At 41.8% G+C, this 9,712-nt stretch overlaps 1 pseudogene; it reads left to right on the top strand.

The window, feature by feature from the left end:
• The first annotated feature begins 6,713 nt into the window (after positions 1–6,713).
• On the top strand, positions 6,714–7,783 carry LOC102868606 (annotated as a pseudogene).
• The last annotated feature ends 1,929 nt before the right edge of the window (positions 7,784–9,712 follow it).

The following is a 9,712-nucleotide window of genomic DNA, read 5'->3' as shown; positions in this document are numbered from 1 at the left end:
TCGGAAACGACTCGACGGCACATAACAACAACAACTCCTAGTTCACCCACTACTTCAATGTTATCATATGCCACAGGGACACCTAAAACACAGTGCACAAGCAGCAGCAAAGTTTAACAGCTCCAGGCAAGGCAGGACACCCGGTTGTCCACCACAGGTGCTTCAGAGGCAGCCTTTGGCTGTGGGGCCTCCGGGAAACCCACAGCCACTATATTTTTCATTTTCCCCTCGGCCAAGGCAGGAAGTATGATGTTGTTAGGTGTCACCAAGCTGATTGTGATTCATAATGATTCTATGAACAATAAATCTGAGCCTTTTTCTATCTTGCACCATCCTCACAATCTCTGATATGCTTGAACCTATGGTTACAGTCACTGTGTCAATCCAGCTTGCTGAGGGTCTTCCTCTCTTTCTCTGACCTTGCACCTTTCTCAGCATGATGTCTTTTCTCAAAGACTGGCCCCTCTTGACAACATGCCCAAAGTATGTTAAATGAATTTTCACCATCCTTGCCTCTAAAGAGCTCCCTGGTTGCACCTCCTCCAAGGCAGACTTGTTCTTTTGGCAGTCCCCAGCATCACAATTCAAAGTCATTTATCCTTCTTTATTTAGCCTTCTTTATTCATTGTCTGACTTTCAGAGATGCATAACACACAATTGAAAAGACCATGACTCTGGTCAGGTACACCTTTGTATTTAAACTGACATCCTTGCTCTTGAGCACTTTAAAGTGAACCTTGACAGCAATGAATCGATTCTCATGGCAAGCCCATGTGTTTTATAACAGAACTGTACTCCCTAGTTTTCTGCAGTTACCTTTAGGAAGTTGATCACCAGGCCTTTTCCCGAGATGTAATGGCCTGGAAACTGCATGAAGACACACTTGAAAGTATTTGCTGTTCCAGTCAGTCATGTATTCATTAGCTGATATTCAGTGAACATGTGTTTTGGCAGTATAGGTTCTGGGGAATTGAGGAACAAAACTCAGCAGCCTCAGTAAGCTTGCTCTGCATAGAGATGCTTATAGTATATCTGGTAAGAGTTTTGGCTAGAGAAGCAATACCTCTACAAGGGTCATGGGGTGAGGACATGACCTCTGGGTGAGGCCAATAAAAAAGGATATTATGCATAAGCAAAGTAGAGAAACAGGGAACATGGTCACAGCAACAATAAGCAGTTCAGTCCGGACAGCAAAGAGGAGTGTGGTGAGAGATGGGACCAAGAGGGCAGATCCACAGGGCTAGCTGCAGCAACTATGCAACTAAACTGTATGCAACCTTATAAAGTCACAAGAATTCTGTTTCTCCACATTAAAAGATGGCATAGAACTGGATGACCCTCAAGGTACTTTCAGAGGGATTTGGAGCATGAAACTCCGTGAGTCAAGCTTTTATCATGAAGAAAAGGGGCAAAGGTGGGAGCTCAAGTCCCTTCCAGGTCCTGGTCTTAAAGAGGATTATGGCCAAGGATGGTGTCACAATGTTCAGACCATCAACCCATTGCTGGAAAAAGAAGTATCTTTCTCCTTTTAGCAGAAGGAATTTCAGGGACTTCTGTGATGATTCTTGGTCATGAGGACTGACAGGAAGTGGAAATATTACTCAGGGAATTCCTATGGGAAAAACTAAAAAAGAAACATGCAGTACTGAGGAGAAAGAGTTTGATCAGATCAGAAACTCAGAATTTAGGCCTTAGAAGTAATGAAGTTTTGTTTTTCTCTCTTGGGATCCAGAAAACCCAGACTAGGAATGAAGTAGGAATGGAAAAGATCAGGCCAGAATATAGTCAGGCCAAATGAGAGTGAGGCTGCAGCTGCAGGAAAAAGGAATGCCTGTTCATTGATGGAGTCTGTGCCAAGATCCTAGGCACTTAACGAGTGGCAGCACCACTCTCCCTGAACATGAGCAGGTTTTCATGGCAATGTTGGCTGTGTCCTGTGTGGAAACTGCAGCTAGAAGTCTAGAGTCAAAGCCTAGAGTCCCTGTATGCTTTCTTATAAGTGTAGTCACTTCATGGAATCCTGAATGCAAATTGTTTATGTTCTTGGTGGTTAATCAAAAGGTTGGAGATTCAAATCCACCCACAGCCATCTCCGAAGAAAGACCTGGAATTCTAATTCTGAACAATCAAGCATTGAAATAGAGAAATCTATGGGGCACAGTTCTATTCTGGTGTGCACGGGGGTCTACACGAGTAGAAATCCTCCAAAGGTAATGAGCTTAAACAAACAAACAAAAGGCAACACAGAAAAACCACACAAAAACTCTTACTTACTGCCATTAATCAGGAGTTGGCTCAAAGCTGGCCCTCTAATGGATTTTCAAAGCCTGTAAATTGCACAAGAGAACATGTCCTGTCTCTCTCCCATGGGTTTGTGGATTTGTACTGGCAGAGTGGCACCACCTTTGGGTTAGCTCCCTACACACAAGGCCAGAAGAGCTCCTTTATTATGCCAAAGTAGGCCTTTTCTCATGCTTACCAGTTGGTGAAATCTGTTGGGTCACCCTTCTTTGGGATGGGAACAAATATAGATCTCTTCCAGTCAGTTGGGCAAGTGGTTGTTCTCCTGATTTCTTGGCACAACTTGGTGAGCACGCCCAGGGCAATATCTGTTAGCTGAAATATATCAACTGGTATACCATCTATTCCTGAGGCCCTATTTTTTGATATTTCCTTCAAAGCAGCTTGAACTTCTCCCTTCATCACCATAGGCTCTTGCTCATATGTTGTTTCATGAAAGTCTTCTGTGTCTGCCAATTCCTTTCGATACAGTGACTCAGTATATTCTTTCCATCCTCTTTTAATACTTCCTGGATCATTTAATATTCTGCCTAAAGCATCCTTGATTATAGCAATTCAAGGTATGAATTTGTTCTTCAGTTCCTTGAGCTTCAGAAATGCTGAGTGAGTTCGGCCCTTTTGATTTTCTGACTCCGACTCCTTGCACATTTCATTGTAACATTTTACTTTGTCATCCCGTGCTGCTTTTTGAAATCTTCTATTCAACTTTTTAGTCTCTTGGATTCTTCCTTCTGCTTTGGCTTTTCTGCACTCCAATGCAATTTTCAGAGTCTCTCCTGACATCCATTTGGTCTTTTCTTCCTCTTCTGTCTTTGCAATGACCATTTGCACTCTTCCTGGATGATATTCTTGATAGCCTCCACAACTTGTCTGGTCTTCACTCATTAGTGTTCGAGGCCTCAAACCTGTTCCTGAGATGGTTCTGAAATTCAGGTGGGATAGATTCAAAGTCATATTTTGGTTTCCGTGGTTTGGTTTAATTTTCCTCAGCTTCAGCTTGAACTTACATATGAGTAATTGGTGGTCTGTTCCACAATCAGCTCCTGGCCTAGTTTTCACAGCTGATACTGAACAGCACTTCAGCAGAGAACTGCCAGAGGTCCAGGCTGGGTTTAGAAGGGGTCATGGTATTAGGGATATTGTAGCTAATGTTAGATGGATCTTAGCTGAAAGCAGGGAATACCAGAGGAATGTCTATCTGTGTTTCATTGAATATGCAAAGGCATTTGACTGTGTAGATCATAACAAACTGTGGCTGACTCTGAAAGGAATGGGAATCCCAGAACACATAATCGTGATAATGAGAAACCTATACTTGGACCAAGAGGCAGTCATCAGAACAGAGCAAGGAAACACTGCATGGTTAAAATTGGGAAGGGTGTATGCCAGGGATGTGTCCTGTCTCCATACCTTTTCAAGCTGTATGCAGAACAGATTATGTGGGAGGTTGGGCTCTATGAGGAGAAATGTGGTGTCAAGATTTGTGGAAGATCTATCAACAATCTGCATTATGCAGGTGACACAACCCTGCTTGCTGAAACTGAGGAGGACCTGAAGCGCTTGCTGCAGAGGGTCAAGGACTGCAGCCTCCAATATGGGTTGAGGCTCAATGCCAAGAAGACAAAGATTCTCACCACTGGACCAACTGGCAGCATCAGGATGGATGGTGAAGAGATTGAGAATGTTCACAGCTTTAGTTTGCTTGGCTCCACAGTCAACACTCTTGGCACCAGTAACCAGGAAATTAAAAGACGTACTGTGATAGGAAAGACTGCTGTTAGGGACCTCTCCAAAGTAGAGCAATGGTGTCTCTCTGGAGATTAAGGTGTGGCTGATACAGGCCATGGTCTTTGCTATCACTTGTTATGCATCAGAAAGTTGGACAATGACTAAGGAGGATAGAAGGACAGCCTTTGAGCTGTCGTGCTGGAGAAGAGTATTGAATGTACTATGGACTACCAGGAAACAGACTCATCCTGGAAAGGGTTAAACCAGGCAGCTCCTTGGAGGCAAGGATTCTGAGGCTCCATCTAACATACTTTGGACATGTTGTAAGGAGGGACTGGTCCTTGGAGAGGGACATCATGCTTGGTAGGGTGGAGGGACAGCGCAGGAGGGGAAGGCCCTCTATGAGGTGGATTAATTCAGGGACTGGGGTAATCGGGATTGTTGTATCAGAGACAGTGCAATTGGCATAGGACAGAGCAGAGTTTAGGGCTGTTGTACATAGGGTCGCTTTGAGTCGCAAGCGACTCGACAGCACATAATAACAACAACAAGAACCAGTTTGTTATACCAAAGGCATGCCTAAGCAATAGAAGAGATACCCAGAGTCTCCTTCTGTCCATAGCCAGCCCTAAGGGATTGTTTTATAAAGCGATGGCATCTGAAGAAGCTTGCAATGAAGGAAGATGTTATAGACTTCTACACTCTCTGGAGACCATATATAGAAGGTGTTATCAAAACCACCACCAACTTTGCACAGAACAATGTATCAGCAATGCTTGTCTATACAGAGTTTCTATTTGGCATCATTAAAAAATCTGGAGACAAATAGTAATGGTGGTTGTTGTTGTCATGTGTCATCAAGTCACCTGCGACTCATAGCGACCCTATATACAAAAGCTCTGAACCCTACACTGTCCTGAGCCAAGCTTATCATCTCCAACAGACCTAATCTCATTTCTCCAGTTACTGAGTCTATCTCATCCTGGTTCTTCCTCTCCTGTGCTATCCCTCTATCCTTCCAAGCATAATGTTCTTCTCCAAGGACTAGACCCTCCTGGCTATGTGCCCAAAATAGGTGAGATGGAGCTTCAAAATCCTTGCCTTCAGGGAGCAGCCTGGTTTCACCCTCTCCAGGACAGACATATTTGTTCTCCTGGCAGTCCATGGTATGTTCAACACTCTCCTCCAATACCACAATTCAAAGGCATAGGTCCTTCTTCCATCATCCTTAGTTATTGTCCAGCTCTCTGATGGACAAGTAATTGCGAAGACTATGACCTGGATCAGGTGCACCGCACATTTTCTCAGTGCAATTCATCTTTTGATTTCCTGACTGCTGGAGCGTAGAGTGTTGATTGTGGAACCAAGAAAGCGAAGTTATCAACAATCTCAATCTTATCTCCATCTATCCTAAAGCTGCCACTTGGCCCAGTGGTGAGAATCTTTGTCTTCTTTACCAGTTATATTTAAGAAATGCATTCCTGTTGCCACTATTCAGTTAGAAAACATTTCTATGACTTACCAAATAGCCTCACCAAACATCCATTGTTTGGTTCCAAAAAGCTAGTTTTTAAAAGTATACTATTTATATATTGTAGAACAAGTTGCAAGCATACAATATAAAACCAAGTTTTTTCTCTGTACATGGCTTCCCTTCCACCTTACTGACCTATCTACAAAGTCAGCTTCGCTTGCCAATCTTTAATACTTGTGTATACCCTTTTCTACAATACCACCCTTAATCCAACAGTGTTCATTATGTATCTCCCCACACATTCCAAGTTAAAAAACCCCTTCATATTTTCTCGATCTAAACTTTTCTCTAGTGTTTCTCCGTACAACAGCACTTTGTTCATTTGTGACTTGCTTCACTCAGAATGTCCCCTAGACCCATCCAAGTAGCGTTTCCGAAATGCCAGCTATATCAATCCTCTCTTCTTGAGGTACGGCAACTTTCTATAAACTTCACCAAATATTTCCCAATGTGTAGGCTTCCCCCAACCCTAATGGAGAAATTTTTTTATGTATATAAGAATTTCATTTATAGAGGGTCCTATTCACTCATGTTATTTTCTGTTGGTTGCACATTTATGGCTGTTTAAGACCTTATCCATGCTGTAGATTGTGGGGGTATTCTGTTAAGTTGGAACCAACACCTGGTCCTCCAGTGGATTTTCAGAGGCAAAAAAGTCACACAGAAGGTGACTGCCTATATGTCTCCTATGGAGCAGCTGGTGGATAAGAACTCAGAGCCCATTTTGGCAGCACAACTCCTTAGCACTTAACCACCAGAGCTCTCCATGCTATAGATCAGGGCTCTTAAATGTATTTCTGTTTTTCCCTAATGGTCTTCAGTACAGTGGTTTGATCATTTTCTGCTATGCTTATTACTATAAATGGGGTTGAGGACTGGTTTTACTATGTACTAGAGGTTTTGGTATGCGGTTTTCATTCTCATTTAACTTTTTACATCACATACTATCCACTAACAAATATTATCAAAATAGAGAATGGATATACCAAAACTTTTAATATGCTCACGTAAAACCTATACCTAGAGGCGCGGGGCGGAGGAGAGCCTGGGTTGCGAGCGAACGAGGCCGCGGGGGCCACCAATGGTTCGTCTCACCCGGGTCGCGCCGCGCCGGGGGCGGCGGGAGCCAGGGGCCCTGGGACCACGCAGGATGATGCTGTCTGAGCAAACCCAAAGGTGGTTCCCCACCCACGTGCAGGTCACAGTGCTCCAAGCCAAAGATCTGAAGCCCAAAGGCAAAAGTGGCACCAATGACACGTACACGATCATCCAGCTGGGCAAGGAGAAGTACTCCACCTCCGTGGCCAAGAAAACCCTCGAGCCGGTGTGGAAGGAAGAGGCCTCCTTCGAGCTGCCCGGGATGCTGGCGCAGGGGAAACCCCGAGAAATACATCCTCTTCCTCATAGTCATGCACGGGCTGGATAAATTCTTGGGGCAAGTGGCAATCAGTCTCAATGACATCTTTGAGGACAAACAAAGAAGGAAAACCGAGTGGTTCAGATTAAAATCCAAACAAGGAAAAAGAGCCAAAAACAGGGGTGAGATAAAAGTCAATATTCAGTTCATGAGGAACAATATGACAGCCAGTATGTTCGATTTATCAATGAAGGACAAAACAAGATCTCCTTTTGCAAAACTAAAAGATAAGATGAAAGGAAGAAAAACCGATGGGACATTTTCGGATACGTCTTCTGCAATCATTCCAAGCACTCCCCTGCCTGATGCCAGCACGGAGTTTGCAAGCCACGAAATCCAGATGAAATCCAAACAAAAAAACCCTTTTTTTGGGTCCTCAGAGACTTTCTTCAGTCCATTCAATGTCTGACTTAACTGGGTCCCACATGTCCTCTGAGAAACTGAAGTCAGGCACTGTTGGTCAAACACATCTTCTGGGGCGCCAGATAGATTCCTTTGGGGCAGTTCCAGAAAGCGGAAGTCTCAAATCTCCACACAGAAGAACATTAAGCTTTGATACTTCTAAAATGAACCAACCTGACAACAGCGTGGCCGAAGGCAAACCGTCGTCCTTCGGAAGACAGAATGACCCATTTACAAGTGTGACTGCTTCATTACCCCAAAAATTTGCAACACTGCCAAGGAAGAAAAACTCATTTGAAGAAAGCAGTGAATCATGAGACAGCAGTGTGAATTTATTTTCCAAATCAGGAAAGCCAGCAGATTCCCAAATAGTTAATGAGCCAGTCGCACTGCTTTTATAATGAAAGTCTAAATAAGAAAGGAAGGAAGGAAAAGGAGAGAAAGAAAACCTTGCTTCTCAAAGCAACGATATGGTCAGGTTTCACTACATATTCTCTTTCTTTTAGAAGAATTGTGTCACCTGAAAGTACTAGCAGGGATTGTCCAAAGAAGAGTGAGTGACCATTGAAGTGGTTTAAACAGTCTAAACTTTTAACGTGAACATGGGCCACATTCTCCATAAAAAAGCAGTTTCTTAGGATTCACGTAGGTGCTGGCACCAGTCCAGAAATCTCCCAGAGGCCTCGAACTCACTTCAGAAGCATGTGACTTACTCCTCAGGAATAGATGGCTCACAGAACAGTCCGCTGATGGAGATGGTGTCAGAAGGCAATTTATAGACATAGTTAGCTTCAGGAATACTGCTTCTTACAAACACTACTTAAAAAGCTTCATATTTTATACACATATATATATGTACATGAATATATGTCCATGTATCTTTGTATATAAAGTATATGCATATACCTCATACATAATGTGTTTTTTAGAACATTAAAATGACAAAAGATGATTGCCTTTAAGGTTGGGACACAGATAACTTAACTTGAGGGTGTATGTGTGATCTCTTGGTGTAGAACAAATCATCATTGCTATAGTGTTAGGATTGGTTATGCCATGTCTCTGACCATGGGAAACTTGGTTTGAAGGTGAGCTGTGCTGTTTCGCTCCAGCTTCATATTTGTGCTCTTTTTACAGAAAGTGCTAACCCATAGCCTTTTTCTTCAAGAATGGTGTATTTTGTGAAAGGTCATTGACTTCACGAGAGCATGAATTGCTTTGGATTAATTCTTTTACCCTGGAAAGGTCATTGACTTCACGAGAGCATGAATTTCTTTGGATTAATTCTTTTACCCTGACATCTTGAGTTTTGTTTAAGCTATAAGCAGAAGATAAGCTAATGCAATTTGTATTGTAGAGATTCTGCATGCCGTTGAATCATTAGTAAAGAAAACACTAACATTCTATCTGAAGATAATTTGGGGGAGAAATGTAGGTAATCATATGATGCCTGATAAAGCAGTGGGCAAATTGTGGGAGTGAAGACTTGGGCTTGGTTTCAGGTTACATATATAATAAAACAGACCGTTGCCTTTGAGTTTTGAGCCAAAATAAAAATGATTAAGGAAGAATGACTTTGTAGGGTAGGTTCTTGACCAGCATGCCATTGCATGTGATACTGTATCTTTCTTTGAGAGCTGAATCCTCGTGGAGTTATGTGGTTGGTGGATAGTTTGTTTTAACACCACTTCCCCTAAATGCTGGCTACTTGTGCAGATTACTTTGATAATATTTGTACAAAATTAGTCTGAAATTTACAGGAAAATCTATGGCATAAAATGTTACTAAACATTTAGCAATTTCTTTTTAAAACTTTATAATCTGACATACTTTCTGTGAAACACTCAGAGTACTGTGTCTTTCTGAATTGAAAAGGAACATTTTTATCTACATATAGAGACTTAAATATCTGACAGTTTATTTGTGAACTGCATTTTTTCTAATACTTACCCTTAGTAAGATTTTTTCTTGAAAAGAAAATGAGAAACAGATATAATGGTTTTGTTCATTTTAATAATATTTTGAATCAGATCATACTTGGCCAAGCTTTTATCCATAAGCTAAAATTCCCGGTTACTTATTTCTTCTGAGTTTCTTTATATTTTTTATGAGTTCATAACTTTGGAATTCATAATTTTTTTCTCAAATCTAAGAAGTAAGTAATCATTTTCTAAAATTAAGAAATGGAAATAGAAAACTAGCTGTTGCTAGCTTCCCCTCTACTTAAAGTTTTGTGCTTAATCTCAAAATCTAACGTGTTTCATCATTTGAAGTTTGGCAGTTGCTGCTTTTTTTTTAAAATTTAGGTTGTTTATTTTTCATTTCAGTGA

The sequence above is a fragment of the Elephantulus edwardii genome, unplaced genomic scaffold, assembly GCF_000299155.1.
Source record: "Elephantulus edwardii isolate Elephantulus edwardi_28Jun2011 unplaced genomic scaffold, EleEdw1.0 scaffold00234, whole genome shotgun sequence".
In the NCBI taxonomy this organism is placed as follows: domain Eukaryota; kingdom Metazoa; phylum Chordata; class Mammalia; order Macroscelidea; family Macroscelididae; genus Elephantulus; species Elephantulus edwardii.
This window is presented reverse-complemented; position numbering and strand designations above follow the sequence as displayed.